The sequence below is a fragment of the Giraffa tippelskirchi genome, chromosome 1 (assembly GCF_054371585.1).
Source record: "Giraffa tippelskirchi isolate mGirTip1 chromosome 1, T2T-mGirTip1v1.2.pri, whole genome shotgun sequence".
NCBI lineage: Eukaryota > Metazoa > Chordata > Mammalia > Artiodactyla > Giraffidae > Giraffa > Giraffa tippelskirchi.
The window spans coordinates 57003145-57019788 of NC_137275.1; the positions used below are offsets into that span (position 1 = coordinate 57003145).

The 16644-nt window shown below is 38.6% G+C and overlaps 1 pseudogene; it reads right to left on the reverse strand.

The window, feature by feature from the left end:
• Window positions 1–10722: 10722 nt before the first annotated feature.
• On the reverse strand, window positions 10723–14521 carry LOC145515511 (uncharacterized; annotated as a pseudogene).
• Between the last annotated feature and the right edge of the window lie 2123 nt (window positions 14522–16644).

The window sequence follows — 16644 nt, forward strand, 5'->3', positions numbered from 1 at the left end:
AAATTCAGAGATAAAAATGAAATTATACTTATTGTTCACCTGAGTATCTTATGCAGAATTATAACTGCTATTGTAGGTGTGTTTACATAGATCCACATTCTCAAATTCACTTCCTGATCTACATTGGAGCTTTCGGGATGCTGAGGGTTTGTTGTGACCTTTCTGTTTTCCACAGTTTACTGTGCAGCAGCTTCCTAGGCATTTGGAGTCTATCCATCATTTACCTACATGCTCCCAGATGAGTTATAACTTATCAAGCACTTACTCTGAACTATCACATTAACTGTGATCTCATAACTCAGCCTGTCTTACGAACTGTCAAAAATAGTTCGTGGGTGCCTGTGAAGTTATTTGAAGACATTTATGCCATTTGGAGGTAGTAGAAGCCCAAGAGTGTCAGAAATCTGGGGGAGAGATTTTTAAATCAGAATCATCAAGAGAATTTTGTCAGAATTTTTCTCCACTCAAAGAATATGATATAATATTTAAGTGTAATTGGAGAAAGACAGCAATTTGAATGAATTTTGACAAAGCTCCCTTGATAAATTCAATATTCCTCATTCACAGTTGTTCATATTATTTCTAATGTGTTCATAAAGTGTTTGGAGAATTATTAATTCATTTGATAGATCAGTCTTTATTTTGAATTTCCTTTAAGACATTTGTTCAAGGGGTTGAAAATTATAAGAAGGAGAGTTTTCAGAGTCCTTGCTGACATGAGGCTTATAAAGGACTGTGGGGAGAATAGAAATGAAAGAAATAAATATTATGTGGCAACAGTGTTATTAAAAAAAAAAAGCAAAGAAGCACAAGGTAAAAGCAAGTGAAGAGAGTTCTCTTTATAGGATAGTCACAGTATCTTTGAGAACTTACACTTTATCAATACTTGTAGGAAATTGGGGAGCAGGCCACATAAGTATCCCGGAAAGGAATTCTAGGAGGGAAAGACAGTGTGTATAAAGTCCCAGGCGTGGCAATGTGCTTAAGCGTGTTGGAGGAATGGCAATAACACAAAAGACTAGAGTTAAATTGTTGAGAAAGAGTGGGATATGCAACAAAGTCATAGTGGTAGTAGGAGCTAGATCACACAGAATTTTTAAAGAATTAAGCTTTTACTATGAATTGGAAGGCCACTAGAGAGTTTTAAGGAAAAAGTATGGTTTGATTTGTATTTTGGCATATAATTTGTAGCACAAAGGAAGCAACACGCCGGGGGAAAGATGATATTGTCTTGATTTCCTGGTGGCTCAGCTGGTAAAGAGTCTGCCTGCAATGAGGGAGACCCTAGTTCGATCCCTGGGTCAGGACGATCCCCTGGAGAAGGAAATAGCAACCCACTCCAGCATTCTTGCCTGGAAAATCCCATGGATGGAAGAGCTTGGTAGGCTACAGTCCATGGGGTTGCAAAGAGTCGGACACGACTGAGCGACTTCACTTTCACTTTCTTTCACTTGGGTGGTGGCAGTGGAGGTGACAAGAAGCGTTCTGTTTTGCATATATTTTAGGTAAAGCTAACAACATTTTCTGATACAAGGGGAAATGTACGATACAATCAGATGTGACAGAAAGAGAAGAATTTGCCTTGACAATTTGATACAAAATGTTTCCATATACCAGGAAGGGGGAAGATTGAAGGAGGGGTAGATTGTAGCAAAGATTGAATTGTATTGTGCCTGTGCTAAACTTGAGATTTATAATGAGATTGGGCCTTAGAAAGCATCACTACGAACAAAGCTAATAGAGGTGATGGAATTCCAGTTGAGCTATTTCAAATCCTGAAAGATGATGCTGTGAAAGTGCTGCACTCAATATGCCAGCAAATTTGGAAAACTCAGCAGTGGCCACAGGACTGGGAAAGGTCAGTTTTCATTCCAATCCCAAAGAAAAGCAATGCCAAAGAATGCTCAAATAACTGCACAATTGCACTCATCTCACACGCTAGTAAAGTAATGCTCAAAATTCTCCAAGCCAGGCTTCAGCAATACGTGAACTGTGAACTTCCAGATGTTCAAGCTGGTTTTAGAAAAGGCAGAGGAACCAGAGATCAAATTGCCAACATCCGCTGGATTATCAAAAAAGCAAGAGAGTTCCAGAAAAACATCTATTTCTGCATTATTGACTATGCCAAAGCCTTTGACTGTGTGGATCACAATAAACTGTGGAAAATTCTTCAAGAGATGGGAATATCAGACCACCTGACCTGCCTCTTGAGAAACCTGTATGCAGGTCAGGAAGCAACAGTTAGAACTGGACATGGAACAACAGCCTGGTTCCAAATAGGAAAAGGAGTACGTCAAGGCTGTATATTGTCACCCTGCTTATTTAACTCATATGACGAGTACATCATGAGAAATGCTGGGCTGGAAGAAGCACAAGCTGGAATCAAGATTGCTGGGAGAAATATCAATATCCTCAGATATGCAGATGGCACCACCTTTATGGCAGAAAGTGAAGAACTCAAGACCCTCTTGCTGAAAGTGAAAGAGGAGAGTGAAAAAGTTGGCTTAAAGCTCAACATTCGGAAAACTAAGATCATGGCATCCGGTCCCATCAATTCATGGCAAATAGATGGGGAAACAGTGGAAACAGTGTCAGAATTTATTTTTCTGGGCTCCAAAATCACTGCAGATGGTGATTGCAGCCATGAAATTAAAAGACGCTTACTCCTTGTAGGGAAAGTTATGACCAAACTAGGTAGCATATTAAAAAGTAGAGACATTACTTTGCCAACAAAGGGCCATCCAGTCAATGGTATGGTTTATCCAGTGGTCATGTATGGATGTGAGAGTTGGACGGTGAAGAAAGCTGAGTGCCACAGAATTGATGGTTTTGAACTGTGGTGTTGGAGAAGACTCTTGAGAGTCTCTTGGACTGCAAGGAGATACAACCAGTCCATCCTAAAGCAGATCAGTCCTGGGTGTTCATTGGAAGGACTGATGTTGAAGCTGAAACCCCAATACTTTGGCTACCTCATGGGAAGAGTTGACTCATTGGAAAAGACCCTAATGCTGGGAAGGATTGGGGGCAGGAGGAGAAGGGGATGACAGAGGATGAGATGGCTGGATGGCATCACCAACTCGATGGACATGGGTTTGTGTAAACTCCGGAGTTGGTGATGGACAAGGAGGCCTGGCGTGCTGCGATTCATGGGGTCGCAAAGAGTCGGACACGACTGAGCGACTAAACTGAACTGAACTGAATATAATGAGGTTTACATTCATATTTTATATTAAAGAAAAAATATTGAACTGGAAGCAGAATTTCTAGAGACAGATCTTATTTGGAGACAGAAATTTGAGTATTTCTAATTATTGAATTGGTGATTTAGTTTTAGGACTACATAAGATCACCTAAGAACCTAGTGTAGGATAGAGAAGATGTCTAAAAACTAATCCTATCCTAATCTAATATTTAGAAATCAGAATAGTGATGAGGGTACAGGAAAGGAAAATAAAGGCAGCAGCCAGTGAGATAAAGAAAACATGATAGAGGAACATGGTGTCCCAGAAATTGGATGAAACAGCACTTAAAAATATTGGAATGATTAAATATAAATGCTAGATTAAAGGAGAAGTGGGTAAAAATTGACCATTGGATTTAGCCATCAGGGATGTCATCAGAGACTCTGATAACAGCAATTCTAGAAGTTGGAGATAAAAATCTTAATTAGTGTAGGTTCAAAAAAGAATGAAAAGACTAGAACAGGAAACATTTTAGTATAAAAGAGAACAGAAGATTAAAGAAGAAAATGAAAGAGAATGAAGGATAAAGGGGGTTCATGTTTAAGATGTGAAGTAATTCATGAATGTATTTAATAAGTGTATATTTGTTAATAAATATATAATACATAGTATTACATAGTATAAATATGTAGTATACATAGTATTATATATTTATGTATATAATAAGCATATATATTACAAAAGTATATGTAAGACAACATTTATTATATGTACTTATTTAGTATATATTAATATTATACACAAAGAAGTATTATTTTATGTATAGTATATTGGTTCAGACAGTAAAGAAACTGCCTGCAATGTGGGAGACCCAGGTTCTATCCCTGGGTCAGGAAGATCCCCTGGAGAAAGGGATGGCTATCCACTCCAGTGTTCTTGTCTGGAGAATTCCATGGATAGAGGAACCTGGCAGGATACAGCCCTGGGGTTGCAAAGAGTCAGGCATGACTGGGCGACTAACCCTTCACACTTCTTCATAGACATATATGTACTTATCTAATATATATTTACCAGTAGGTGAGATAGAAAGAGAATAATATGGCCTATGATCCATGAGTAACCTTGAGTCAGAGAGGGGTCTGGCTGAGTTGGAGAGTTGGCTTAGGTGGGAAAATAAAAGATTTCCCCCTAAAAAGAAAGGCAGGGAGAAAATCTTAGGCACAAGTGTAAGCAGGCTGGTAGATTCGGTGATGGGAGTGTGTGGAAGATTTGCCAACGGCTTCATTTTCCTAGTGAAATAAGATAAAAGATCATGAGGTGAAAGTTAGAAAAAAGGAAGAGGTTTTGGAAGCTGATAATAAAGTATGAGTAGGAGAATGTATCAGAAAATGTACCAGAAAATTGCAGTAGTATTTTAGACTAGCACTAAAATTAAGAACTCATTTGGTATTTGATTTCACAAATGTAAAGAGATATAGGGTAACATGGTGTGTGGGTGTTTTTTTGTTTGTTTTGTTTTGGTTTGGTTTAATTTTGTTTTTTTGTTGAGATCTGCTCAACTCCTCAGTTCCAGTAATGAGTAAGTGGAGAGGTAGACTGAACCAGCCAAATAAGTCTGTCTCAGAGAGATGGGTAAGGAATTCATGTGTGTATTAGTTAGGATAGTCTAAATTGCTGTAAAAATAGATTCAGAATGTAATGAATCAACACAAAATAAATTTTTATTTCTCACATACATATCAGGTTGGTAGGCATCTTTCTTCCATTTGGTGATTCAGGGACCCATCCTTCCCTTTTGCGACTTTGCTATTCCCGAAGGCCTAGATTCAAAAGATTTTTGTAGAAAATCTAGAAAAGGAATACCAATTTAAAAAAACCATTATGGTAGTAGCACACATCACATCCACTCACATTCAACGAGAACTAATCATACTTTCAGTATGCCTGTGAAAGTAACTCCTGGCTCGATATCTGCTTTTCAGCTACACATTTATCACTACAGAAGGGTAAAATAAATTTTTGTGGACTTTTAGAGACTTCTAGTCTCTATAATACTGGTTATAATGATGCTGTTATGGTTTAGAAATACCATATATACTCATATAATGATGAGTATGGAACTTAACTAGGTTTGGAGGGAAGTGGGAATAAAAAAGGTTTACTGGACAGAGATAAATGTTACTGATGAGATCCTGATGCTAGTGGGCAAATTGTTGGAACTGGATGACTAGAGGTCTTAATTCAGAAAGATAGGAAGTGATGGTCAATAAGTAGGATAATTGGAAGGGTGAAGAAAATTGGTTAGCTTCTATTCTGTATGACTCACAAAGCCAATTTTGAGTAAACATAGGGTAACTCAACATCAGAGACTAGTAAACATAGAATATCTCAACATGAGATGTCAATTCTCACTCTAATTCTTCCACTGACCATGTGTGTTGTAGAAAAATGTATTATTTCCCTGAATTTTAATTTTCTATTGTTAAATATAAATACTAAATCATCCCACTGGATTATTGGAAAATTAAGTGATAGTACATGTGGGCTAAGCTGCTTCAGTCATGTCCAGTTCTTTGAGACTTTGTGGACTGTAAATTCACCAAGCTCCTCTGTCTATGGGATTCTCAAGGCAACAATACTGGAGTAGTTTGCCATGTTTTCTTCCAGGGTATCTTCCTGACCCAGGGATTGAACCCATGTCTCTTACGTGTGCTTTGTTGGGAGGCAGGTTCTTTATCACTAGTGTCATCTGGGAAGTATGCAGGTATTAATAAAATGAGCTATAAAATGTATACATTCTGATGCTTATTTTTTTATATTTCTAGCTAAATGTCAGGATGCTGCTGATTCCCACAAATCTGGAATACCTGTAAGCACGAAGGAGAAATACATGTTGCTTCCAAAGTGTCATAAATCTTCACCGACTGACCAAAAACAAAAAATGACTTTTCAAAAAAAAAGGAGTCAGAATATTAACGTAGTAAATTGGGAATGTATGTTGGGGTCCAGGGCAGAATTTAATGGTTACAAGGCAAAATCCTGTCTACTTTCTCAGAGTAATTCATTCCTAAGGTCTGGATTCTCTCCTCAGGTCTGCCATACCAAAAATATATTCAATTGAAGGCTAAAATATTTTGTTATGATAAAACTTCTTTTCACTATCTGTCATACAATAAAACTGGTAAGCTTTTTCTAAATTACAATTAATATTTTTCAAACTCATGATACATAGGACAAGATAGGAACCTAAATTTGAGCCAGTGTTAGAAATATAACTACCAAATATATAATTATATCCTCTTCATTTAAAGGAGGAAGAAAATTAGTGAAAGATATTTGAAATGCATCCTTCCTTTTCCTTTTCCATTATCTCCACAAAGAATTCTGTACATCTCACACTAAAACAAAACAAAGCAAGAACAAAACAAGAACACCTGAAGATGTTTGGAAGCTTGAAAGGCTATCAAGATTTCCATCATAAAAGTAAAGAGGATTTAAGGCAGAAGACAAGAAAATTTGCACAGGAAAAATGAAAGGAGAAAGTTAAATCTAAGAGGACCTGACTGGATTTTGAGAAGAGATTCTAGAGGTGTTTTGTAAGAGAGATTTTGAGAATATGTAAATGTTGGTAGCCTGCTGTGTTAGTGAGTACCATAGACCAGGTAGCTTAGACTATTATTTCTGACAGTTCTGGAGTCTGGAAGTTTGAGATCAGGGTGATGGCCTGATTGAATTTTGGTCAGAATCCTTTTCAAAGTTGCAGAATGCTGACTTCCTGTTGGATCCTCTCCTGGATGAGAGTGGCGATAGAAAGCAAACTCTCCTGTAAATTTCATAGGGACAGTGATCCCACTTCACCCTCATGATCTCTTCTAATCCTAATTCTCTCCCAAAGATCCCAACTCCTAATACTATTGCACTGGGGGTGGGTAACATTTCGACATATGGATTTTGGGGTCACAGACATTCAGTCCATAACACCTGTATATTTGGGAGTTGATAAAATAATAGAAGTAAGTGAAAGAAGTGTTAGCACAAATTGAGAATGATGAAATCTGATAGTTAAGAGAGAGAATTAGTCTGGAGGTTCATGATTTGGCATCTGATTAGAAATGGGGAAGAAGGCACTTGAACTTTCTCTGTCTTAAAATGCCCTCCCCACTGACCTTCCCTTTTGTACTCTCTTCTCAGTCTTTGGATTTAAGCTCAGTTTTCACTTCCCCAGGTCATCGATCCCTCAGGAAATTTCATCCAGTGACACAGTCTTAAATGCTGTCACAGAATCCCACTGATGTCCTTGGGTCTAGCTACATCCTTATTTCATGTATCTGTCCCATTAGACAGTAAGCTACCCAAGATCAGAGCCTGTTTGTGCACTATGTATACTGGCTGGTATACATAGTGCACACTCAATAAAAATTTATTCAACAAATTAATGTTTAGGAAGCCTCAAGTTATGTTCTCAGTAATATATTGCATGTGTCTGTGCTTGTCATGTCTGACTCTTTGTGATCCTATGGACTGTAGCCACCAGGCTCCTCTGTTCATGAGATTTCCAGGGCAAGATTACTGGGAGTGGGTTGTTACTTCCTCCTCCAGGGGATCCTCCCGACCCAGGGATCCAACCCTCAACTCTTGCATCTCTTGCATTGGCAGGCAGATTCTTTACCACTGTACCACTTGGGAAACCCTGGAAAGATATGGATTTGACAATTAATTGGCTGGTGTTGTCATTCTTTAGGTAGAAAGGGAACAGATAGAGGAGGTGGTAGAACACATTTACTGTTGCTATTTTTGATGTTAAATTTCAGTTGCCTCCGTGTCAGGTAAGTGGAGACAGTGAGTCAGCTGTAGGATATTGTGGACAGTGTGCTTTAAATGCCAAGATAAAGGGTTTGAATTTCATTCAGCTAGAGTGGGATATAGAAAAAAGACTGAAAAGGAGTGGACCAAGAGGACATATTCACAGAAGCAAAACAGACAAGCTGTGTAGAATTTCCTGAGGAATGGATGACCTGGGGAACTGATTACAGAGTTTAAATCTAAAGACTGATACAGAAGTATGAAGGAGGAGAGGGTTCAGTGGGGAGGGCATTTCAAGACAGAATACAGGTCAAGTGCCCTCTTCCCTATTTCTAATCAGATCCCATATCATGAACCTAACTGACATTAGGGAACATAACAGACATTCCTTCACTCATGGAAGGAGTTGGGAGACCAGGCTTTTGGATGCTTTAGTTTCTTAACACTCGATCCTGTTGCTTAGCTGCAGAGCAACGCTAATGATTAATCAGGGGCACCAGCACAGCCAGAAATTACTTCTCGTGTTTTTATCCATATTTATGAGAATCTGTACCTTATAATTTTGCCAGATATGAAATAGCCAGAGGCCTTAGTGACCAATCACTTAAATGTATATTTGAGCCAAATGAAAGCTTGAGAAATCCAGACTCTACAAAAATGCTTCCTCAGAATATTTTTGCATACATTATCAGAAGAAATGGTTTTAGGCAAATTTGTATAACTTAGTGCAAAGAGTGCAATTTGGTAGGCTGAAAATCAGTATACAGGGTATTTTTTTTTGTATCCTTAATCCATAAATGACAAAGTAGTGATTTAGATAATGTAATTGCTAAATTATTGTAGCAAAACCCTTTTTGTTTATTTTTATAAAGTACTGAGAAGTGTATCTTCCTTTTTTCAAATTGAGAAAAAATTGGCATGTAAAAATTGTGTAGGTTTAAGGTGTAATCTCTCTTTCAAAACTAACTAAAATTTTATTTCTTCTCATGCAGCATTTTAGATGTTAACCAGAGAAAAAACTAGTTCTGGCCACGAAGGGATATGATTTAGAAACTAACATTTACACTGCATTTTTTATTTGAAAAGCCATTTAAGAACATAAATTAATCTTTACAACACTGTTGAAAAGTGGTTAATGATAGGAAGGATGATCACTACTCCCATATTACAGATGAGTAAAACTACACTGAAAGTTTAGCGACCAAATTAAAATTATCACTCATGTGGCAAAACATTTATGACTATCCCCATCTGATATTTCATGCTTCAAGTTTTTTTAATGCATAATCATCTCTTGGATGAATAATTGTATTGCTCTGAGGTCTTTAGTAGAAAAAATACTGAAGTAATAAGACAAGGCATGTGGAGTTTGGTCAGTATACGATGGAATATCATTACCCTCTACTGCACACCCAGTGGTAGAGAAAACTTATACATCACTGACATACTTCATCACTCCCCGTACAGGCATCGTATTCAATTAAGGAGAGAACTCTCTGTCAACAAACCTGACATGCTCACCTAGGGAATGTCACAACCTCCCCCAAAATCAATATTCAAGTTATGATGGACTGACAGCTTCACAGATAAAGGAGTGTCCCTTGATTTTTACCTACTTTTGCTGCAGAACAAAGAAAAGTGTACTAAGCATGAACAAATAAACTTAATTAAGTTTAAGGGATATGGTTGAGCAATGTAAATCCAGAGCAAACAAAGTCATGGAGCATTAAAGAACAGCTTAATGAAATTCTGATCAACAGGAAAATAATGAAGCACTGCTCCAACTGATTCAATAAAGCTGGTTCTTGGTGATTTAGGAAGGCAAATGTTCACCTGCAAGTGTTTACTTTTGAGAAGTAATTTCCTACACTCTTTAGACTGATACATATCTTGAGAATTTCTATATTTTCTAATATATTTGATAAACTGCTGATAATTTTCCCTTTCAGCTTTGATCTATAAAATGATTCATAACAGGCTCCAGAAATTAAAAAAAAAAAAAAGGATTTAAAAACTTTAGTGGAAAAGCACAAAGACTAGGGTTATCAAAAAACACAAGTGCCCAGTCCCAGAAGTTTTGACAGATGTCATTCTCTGGACAACTTTTCCTAGGTGAAAGGTATTTCTGCTGATAGTGTTGGTTTCATCTACTTTTTTTTTTTCTGCATTGTACTTTTTAATTGCACAGGTAGTTTTAAATAAGCAGAGAAAGCACCTTCCAAAAGTTACATTCGCAGGGAAAGATTCCATCAAGTATTTATATAACAAATTTCTATAATTTACAAAACATTCTTGGTCTTTACTTGAATTGTACGTGGGGGAAAAGGAGCCCCCTCTTCTTGTAGAAGCAAACCAAAGGACCTAATATCAGAAGCAAGCCTGGAATGCTGAGAAAGGGAAAGAGAAATGATAAAGGGCCATTCATTAATTGCATGTCTAAGACACTGGCCCAGTGACCCTTGTGTGTAAGTACTTTAGGGAGAAGTACTGCCCTTAAGATAAAGGTACACCCTCAGAAGCTGTAATTCTGAATATAGTAATGTATCTGCATACCCTGGACCTCTGAATATCAAAAGACAATACTTGGGGTGACCTATGAGTTTTGAACCTATACTTTTGAGGAAATATCTAGGCTCATACACCCTCTGCTTTGGGTTTTTGGATGAAGCAAAGGCCTCTGTGCTGCCCTCCAGGCTGTGTAATAGTCAAGAAAAGAGCATCAATATTGGATCATTCTTTAGACACTAATCAGCCAGGGAAAGAGTTCACTGGCAAAAGGGTCCTCCCCAGAATGGTCAGAGAGGACTTGTCACTCAAGGGAGAAGGGGAACCCTCATAGCTACAGTCACCACAAGCATCCATTAGGCAGGAAGATGGCTTCAGGCAGTGGCTGATTGAAAGTGGATCTGAGATATCCAGCTCTGGAATGAAGTCATCTTCTACAAGTTCTTCCTTCACTGAGACAGTGAATTCAGGATGATCTTTTTCTGAGAGACTGAAAGGTGCTTTCTTAATCTTCACTACCACACTGACTTGGCTGTCTATATTAGAGGGTATCTCTAAGACTAGGTCCTTTGTCAGTTCATTAATGGCTTCCAGCTTGGCTGATGACATCCTCAGGGATGGACAAGGGGAGGTCGGTAAGGAATTGGGTCCTTGTGAGTCCGCTTCTGGGAGCTACTCCAGTCTGGCAGACTCTGGGGAAGGACATCTGAGGAACATGACTGGGTCCGAGTTGAAGAAAGTGTCAAACAGGATATCAGACTCAAGAGTCTGAAGAGTCAGTACCATGGGAATCCATGGGGAATCAATGTTCTGGAGGGGTAACGACTGGTTCTGTGCTGTGGACTCAGCAGAGGAGAACACTGGCCCGGCTCCATTCCCCCCTGGTCTCTGCTTCCTCTTCAGTCATCCATCCCCAGGCGCTGTCTTAACTTCTGGTTCTCAAGTACAAACGAGGCCAGGAGTTTTCTCTTGTAAAAGCTAGTTTTTTCTAACAAAGTTTCTGGTTTACTTCTCCCAAATCTATCACTTGTTTCAGCTCGCTCATTCGAGCTTTCTTTCGGTCTCTGGCAGTCTGAGCTGCTACTCTGTTTTTCAGTTTCCTCCGCAGCACCTTCTCCTCCGGGCTCAGGTGTGTGAGGCGCCGTTGCTTGCGCGCTGGGGCGTCCTCCCAACTCCCCACCTGGCGCACACAGCGAACACCTCCTCAGGGCTTGCACCTTGCTGGCCCAGCACCATGACCCGCAGAGCCCGGCCAGCCAGGGCTGCAGGCTGGCAGGACAGCACAGTACTTTGGATGCCTGGGCGGCCAGGCTCTGCGCGGCTACAACCACCACAATGGCTTAAGCGTATCTGCTAAGTTCATCTAACTTAACCTCTTATCTGACCTGTAGTTCTATTTTCTGACTTTTCCTCTGTGACTCCAGTCTTTTTGGAGATGTCGCATTAGCCACTTCTTCGGGTGAAGATATCCATGAGCTAAATTAAAAGGCAAAGGTTAAGGCATTCATGAAATAATTTAAATTATAAATGATGTCATTGATCTACAACTTAGTGCCTATTTACACATGAATCAGATGGCAAAGACCTTATGAATAGGGTGAGTACAGGAAGTTTCACTGGGACAGAGAAAGGCATGAACAAGTGAACTGTGACTGGAAATGGCCTGGAGGAAGCCTTTTTTTCCTGTTCAGAAATTATTGTGTCTCTAGTTTTAGACTTCAAACATGACTTTATGTAAAAAACAGCGGAGAGAGAGAAATAGAGAGAGAAGCATAGAGATCCATTTCTACAACTAAACACAATTCTATTTCATATGAAAAAATAAACAATGAAATTTCTTCACATTCAACTACAAATATTACAAATTTTCTTCCTTGGATGACTTAACTTTTAAAAAGATACATACAGAATAGCTAGTGATATTAATATATAAATTGGAAAATATACAATCTAGAAAATCACAGAAAAAACCTCAGAGGTCCAGGATTCAGTTCCTCTAATATAATTCAAAGGCAGGAAGTTAAAAGGAAAAAAAGGCAGCAGCAAGTTGTCTAAACAATGCCACAAAACTTCATGGTGAATGACATGCATTTATCTAAAAATACTCTTGTTTTTCATTTTCATTTGAATATATTTCTATGAAGTTTGGTTAAGATTTTCCAAAACAATATCAGTTAGATATAGAATATTGGAGGGAAAAGCTTAATAGGGATTCTGAATTTAAGGATTTTAATGATGATTCTATGTTACCAACAAAGACATAAAGGCTTCCTCCCTATTTGTTCCATTATTTTTTCGTTTTCTTCATTTAAATTCTTCAATAATGTGAATGCTGTGTGCATGTAATATAGCAGGTACAATGCTGGACCCTGAGATTTTACACTGCTATGACACAGGGGTAGGGCAGTTTCCTAGGCTTCCCAGGTGGCACTAGTCATAAAGAATCTGCCTGCCAATGCTGGATACGTAAAGAGATGTGGGTTTGATTCTTGGGTCAGGAAGATCTCCTGGAAAAGGACATGGCAACCCACTCCAGTATTCTTGCCTGGAGAATCTCTTGGACAGAAGAGCCTGGTGGGTTATAGTCCATAGAATTGCAAAGAGTCAGACACGACTGAAGCGACTTCACACACAGAGCAGTTTCCTTATAATTAAGGCAGATTTCTATTTTAAAATGCTGGAATGAATCTTTTTTTTTTTTTGTATTTTGCATTTTCATTTATTAATAGCTTTGGATATTTGGACAACTTACTTGACATTTTTGATGCGTAGTTCTTTATTCCACAAAATAAGGAAATTCTTAAGCACCTGGTCAGTGCATGGCACATAATAATGTGATATATTATCATGTCATTTATAATGTGACACATTAGTGTCATTTAGTATTAAAGGAAAAATTTCAGCCATTCTGAAAATGTACCTATTTAAGCCCAGTTTACCTCCAATGTTTTTGCATCCCTATATTTTACTATTTTTATCTCCAGTTTATTTTTGTTTTCATTCCTCCTTGAGAGACATTTCAAATATAAGGCACCGAGAAACTCGAAGTAGAAAGTTTGGTTTTAAAATCGATCGACAGAAGATCTGAATAGACATTTTTCAAAAAAAGACAAGTAGATAGTCAACAGGCACACGAAAAGGTGTTTAGCATCACCAGTTATTAGAGAATTGCAAAAAAAAAACCACAATGAGATTGTTACTGAACTCAGGTTCTTGTGCCCAAGGTCCAGTGAGGCCAAACATCAGAGTCTGGAGCAGAGCAAGGTTTGCAAGGAGATAGGTGGCTCATGGCTTAAAAAACCCTGAACTCTCTGAAAACTTTCAGCAAAATGCTTTTATAGGAAAGTTGAAGGAGTAATGTGGTTAGTTGTTGCAAGCTTCTTGGGGTCAGATCCTTTGTGCTTGAAGTGAGCTTACAGTCAGGTCATGATATTCCTGTAAACCTCCACCAAAACAAGTGTTATTCTCCATCCTGACAAGAAATGGCAAGGTTCCAAGGCTTAACTTCCACCCTTTGAGGTCAGGCCCTGGCTAAGAGAAGGCAGTCCCTACTCCAGCCAGTTAACACTGCCTGGGAGTCTTCATGGAGCACACAGTCTGGGTCCTCCCACCAGTGCACAGAGGCAGGGCTGAAGAGGCATATCTCTGCTGGTGATGCCCTCATGGCCAGGTCCCCAGACCCTGCCCAGCTGTTATCACTGAAGGAGCAAGGCATCCAGTTCCCCACCAGTCCTCAGGCTCCTGAGGCCACAAACAGGCCAGATCCTGTGGACCACAGCCCATGGAGACTGCTGTGGCCATTAGGTTGTGGAGGCGGAGACGGGGGAGAGGTTTACTGCTGCTTCAAGGCCTGGACCAGGCCGGTTGGTTGCCATGGAGTGGGTTCTGGAGCCCTGCAGGACACAGCCCTCAGCCTGTCCCTGCCCTTGCCTTCTCCACCTTACCTGTAGGCCCAAGGCTGGAGGGCCTGGAGGGCCCAGGCGAGAAGACTGCAATCCACCTTTCATCTCACCCTCTGCAGCCAGGACCATCGCCTGGCTGACTGCTTAGGGTGAGTTCTGTAACCACTAAGCTTAGGATCTCATGCTAATGGCCTTGTGCAGCCCTTATTACAGTACAATCCCTCCCTTTTCCTGTAGGACAAAAACAGAAGTGTAAAGTCCAACAATTTCCTCAAGTTTTTCTCAACCATTATAGAAAACAGTATAGACAATCATCAAAAAATTAAAGATAGACCTAAGATATGATCCAACTATTTCACTTCTGGATATTTATATGACAAGCATGAAAACACTAATTTGAAAGATATATGAACTGTTATGTTCATTGCAACATTGCGTACAATAGTCAAGATATGAAAACAACCTACTTTGATGGATGAGTGGGTAAAGGAAATGTGGTACCCACCCACACATACATATATGTGTATCTATCTATCTATCTATAGGAATACTACTCAGCTATAAAGTAATTTGTAACAACATGAATGAACACTGAAGGTATTATGTTAACTGAAGTAAGTCATACTGAGAAAAATGTCATATCATTTCACTCATATGTAGAATACAATAAAACAAAGCAAATTCATAGATACAGGAAACGGAGTAGTGTTTACCAGAGAGAAAGTGGGTTGGGGGTAGGTAAAAGGCATGAAGGAGATCAACTGTATGGTGATGAATGATAACCAGACTTATAGTGATGATCATTTTGTAGCATACACAGTTATCAGATTATAATGCTATACACCTAAAAATTACATAATTAAAAGAAAAAGGTAAGTAGGGAGTTAAGTTATAGATTGAAGTTGTGTTTTAGATGCTTGAGTATCTGGACAACTGAATCTGTTTTATATAAGTGAAGAATTCATTGTATTGTTTCTCATATTCTACATTTTTATTACCTTTGGAAATAACCCATGTATTTAAAATTTCCAGCTTTTTGTGAAAATGTTAGCTGTTTACCCCAACTCTATTTTTTTTAACTTAGAAAAGAAAGCAGTAACAAACACATCAACTTCCACCATAAAAATATTGATTTGGGTTCATTATGATACATATTGTTGCTTCTAGAATCATTACATTCACTCACTAATTCCCAGAAGCAGACTTTCCTACCTTTTTAGAAACACAGTAAGCCATCCACAATGTCACCCAGGGTGTAATTGTAATTATAGCTAAAAAAATTTATGGCTTCAAACCAGTTAGATATATTTGAAGATAAACACAAGCGTAACCGTGGCTCAGTATTACCACGATGCCATCTCGTGAGTGCTGCCAAACATCTGTGTTGGAAAGAAAGAAGCAAATGCAGAGGCAGGCTCTATTTTCTCCATCTCTGCACGTGTGTTCTGAGATGACACACAAGGGTGTACGTGAACAAATAATGAGAGAATGTTGTGATCAGCACGACTCATTACTCGTCTCATGTGAATTCATGTTGGTAATTTTGTTGTCAATTTGTTTCTCACTAATTCTGTGATCCTGAACAGAAAACAAAGTCAAATCAGAGTTAAAGATAATAATATTAGCTCATTTCTAGGTCTTTGAATGAACTTCTGGGGCTGTTTATAGTTATAGTTCTTTGAAATAGGGAACGGTTGTTATCGATCAGATTGGTAATGGAGCCCACTTCTTTGTTACCTCCAGCTACATAACATAATGGCTCCAAATATCTTCTCCTGTTGGTACTGTTTTGTCTACCATGGATTCCAGTTATACATAGTTTTGCACTTAAGTGCTCCACAAATATGTGCTGATCATGTGATGAGGAGAATGAGTTTATTCACTACGTCACACTCCTAAGATTGAGGTGAATCAATTTGAGTATAATGACCTTAGTTAAAGTAAACATTAATTCATGTTTATTATATAATACACTGTACTAAATCCTAGGATATACTGAGGAGAAAAAATCAACATAATTTTGTTGGATGCAGGGCAAAATCTTGTGGGAAAGAAAATATTAATTATATAATGAGTGATGGCTAAGAAATAAGAGGTGTCTGTGCTAGTTACTGGCAAATAGGAGCAGGAAGAAGAGCAGTTTATGCCGGAGTTTCAGCCCTTGAGATGGTCTTGTGATGAAAAGACTATAGAAGGATTGTATGACTTCAGTAGGGAAAGTGGAGTGAACTATAACTTAAAATGAGACTGGG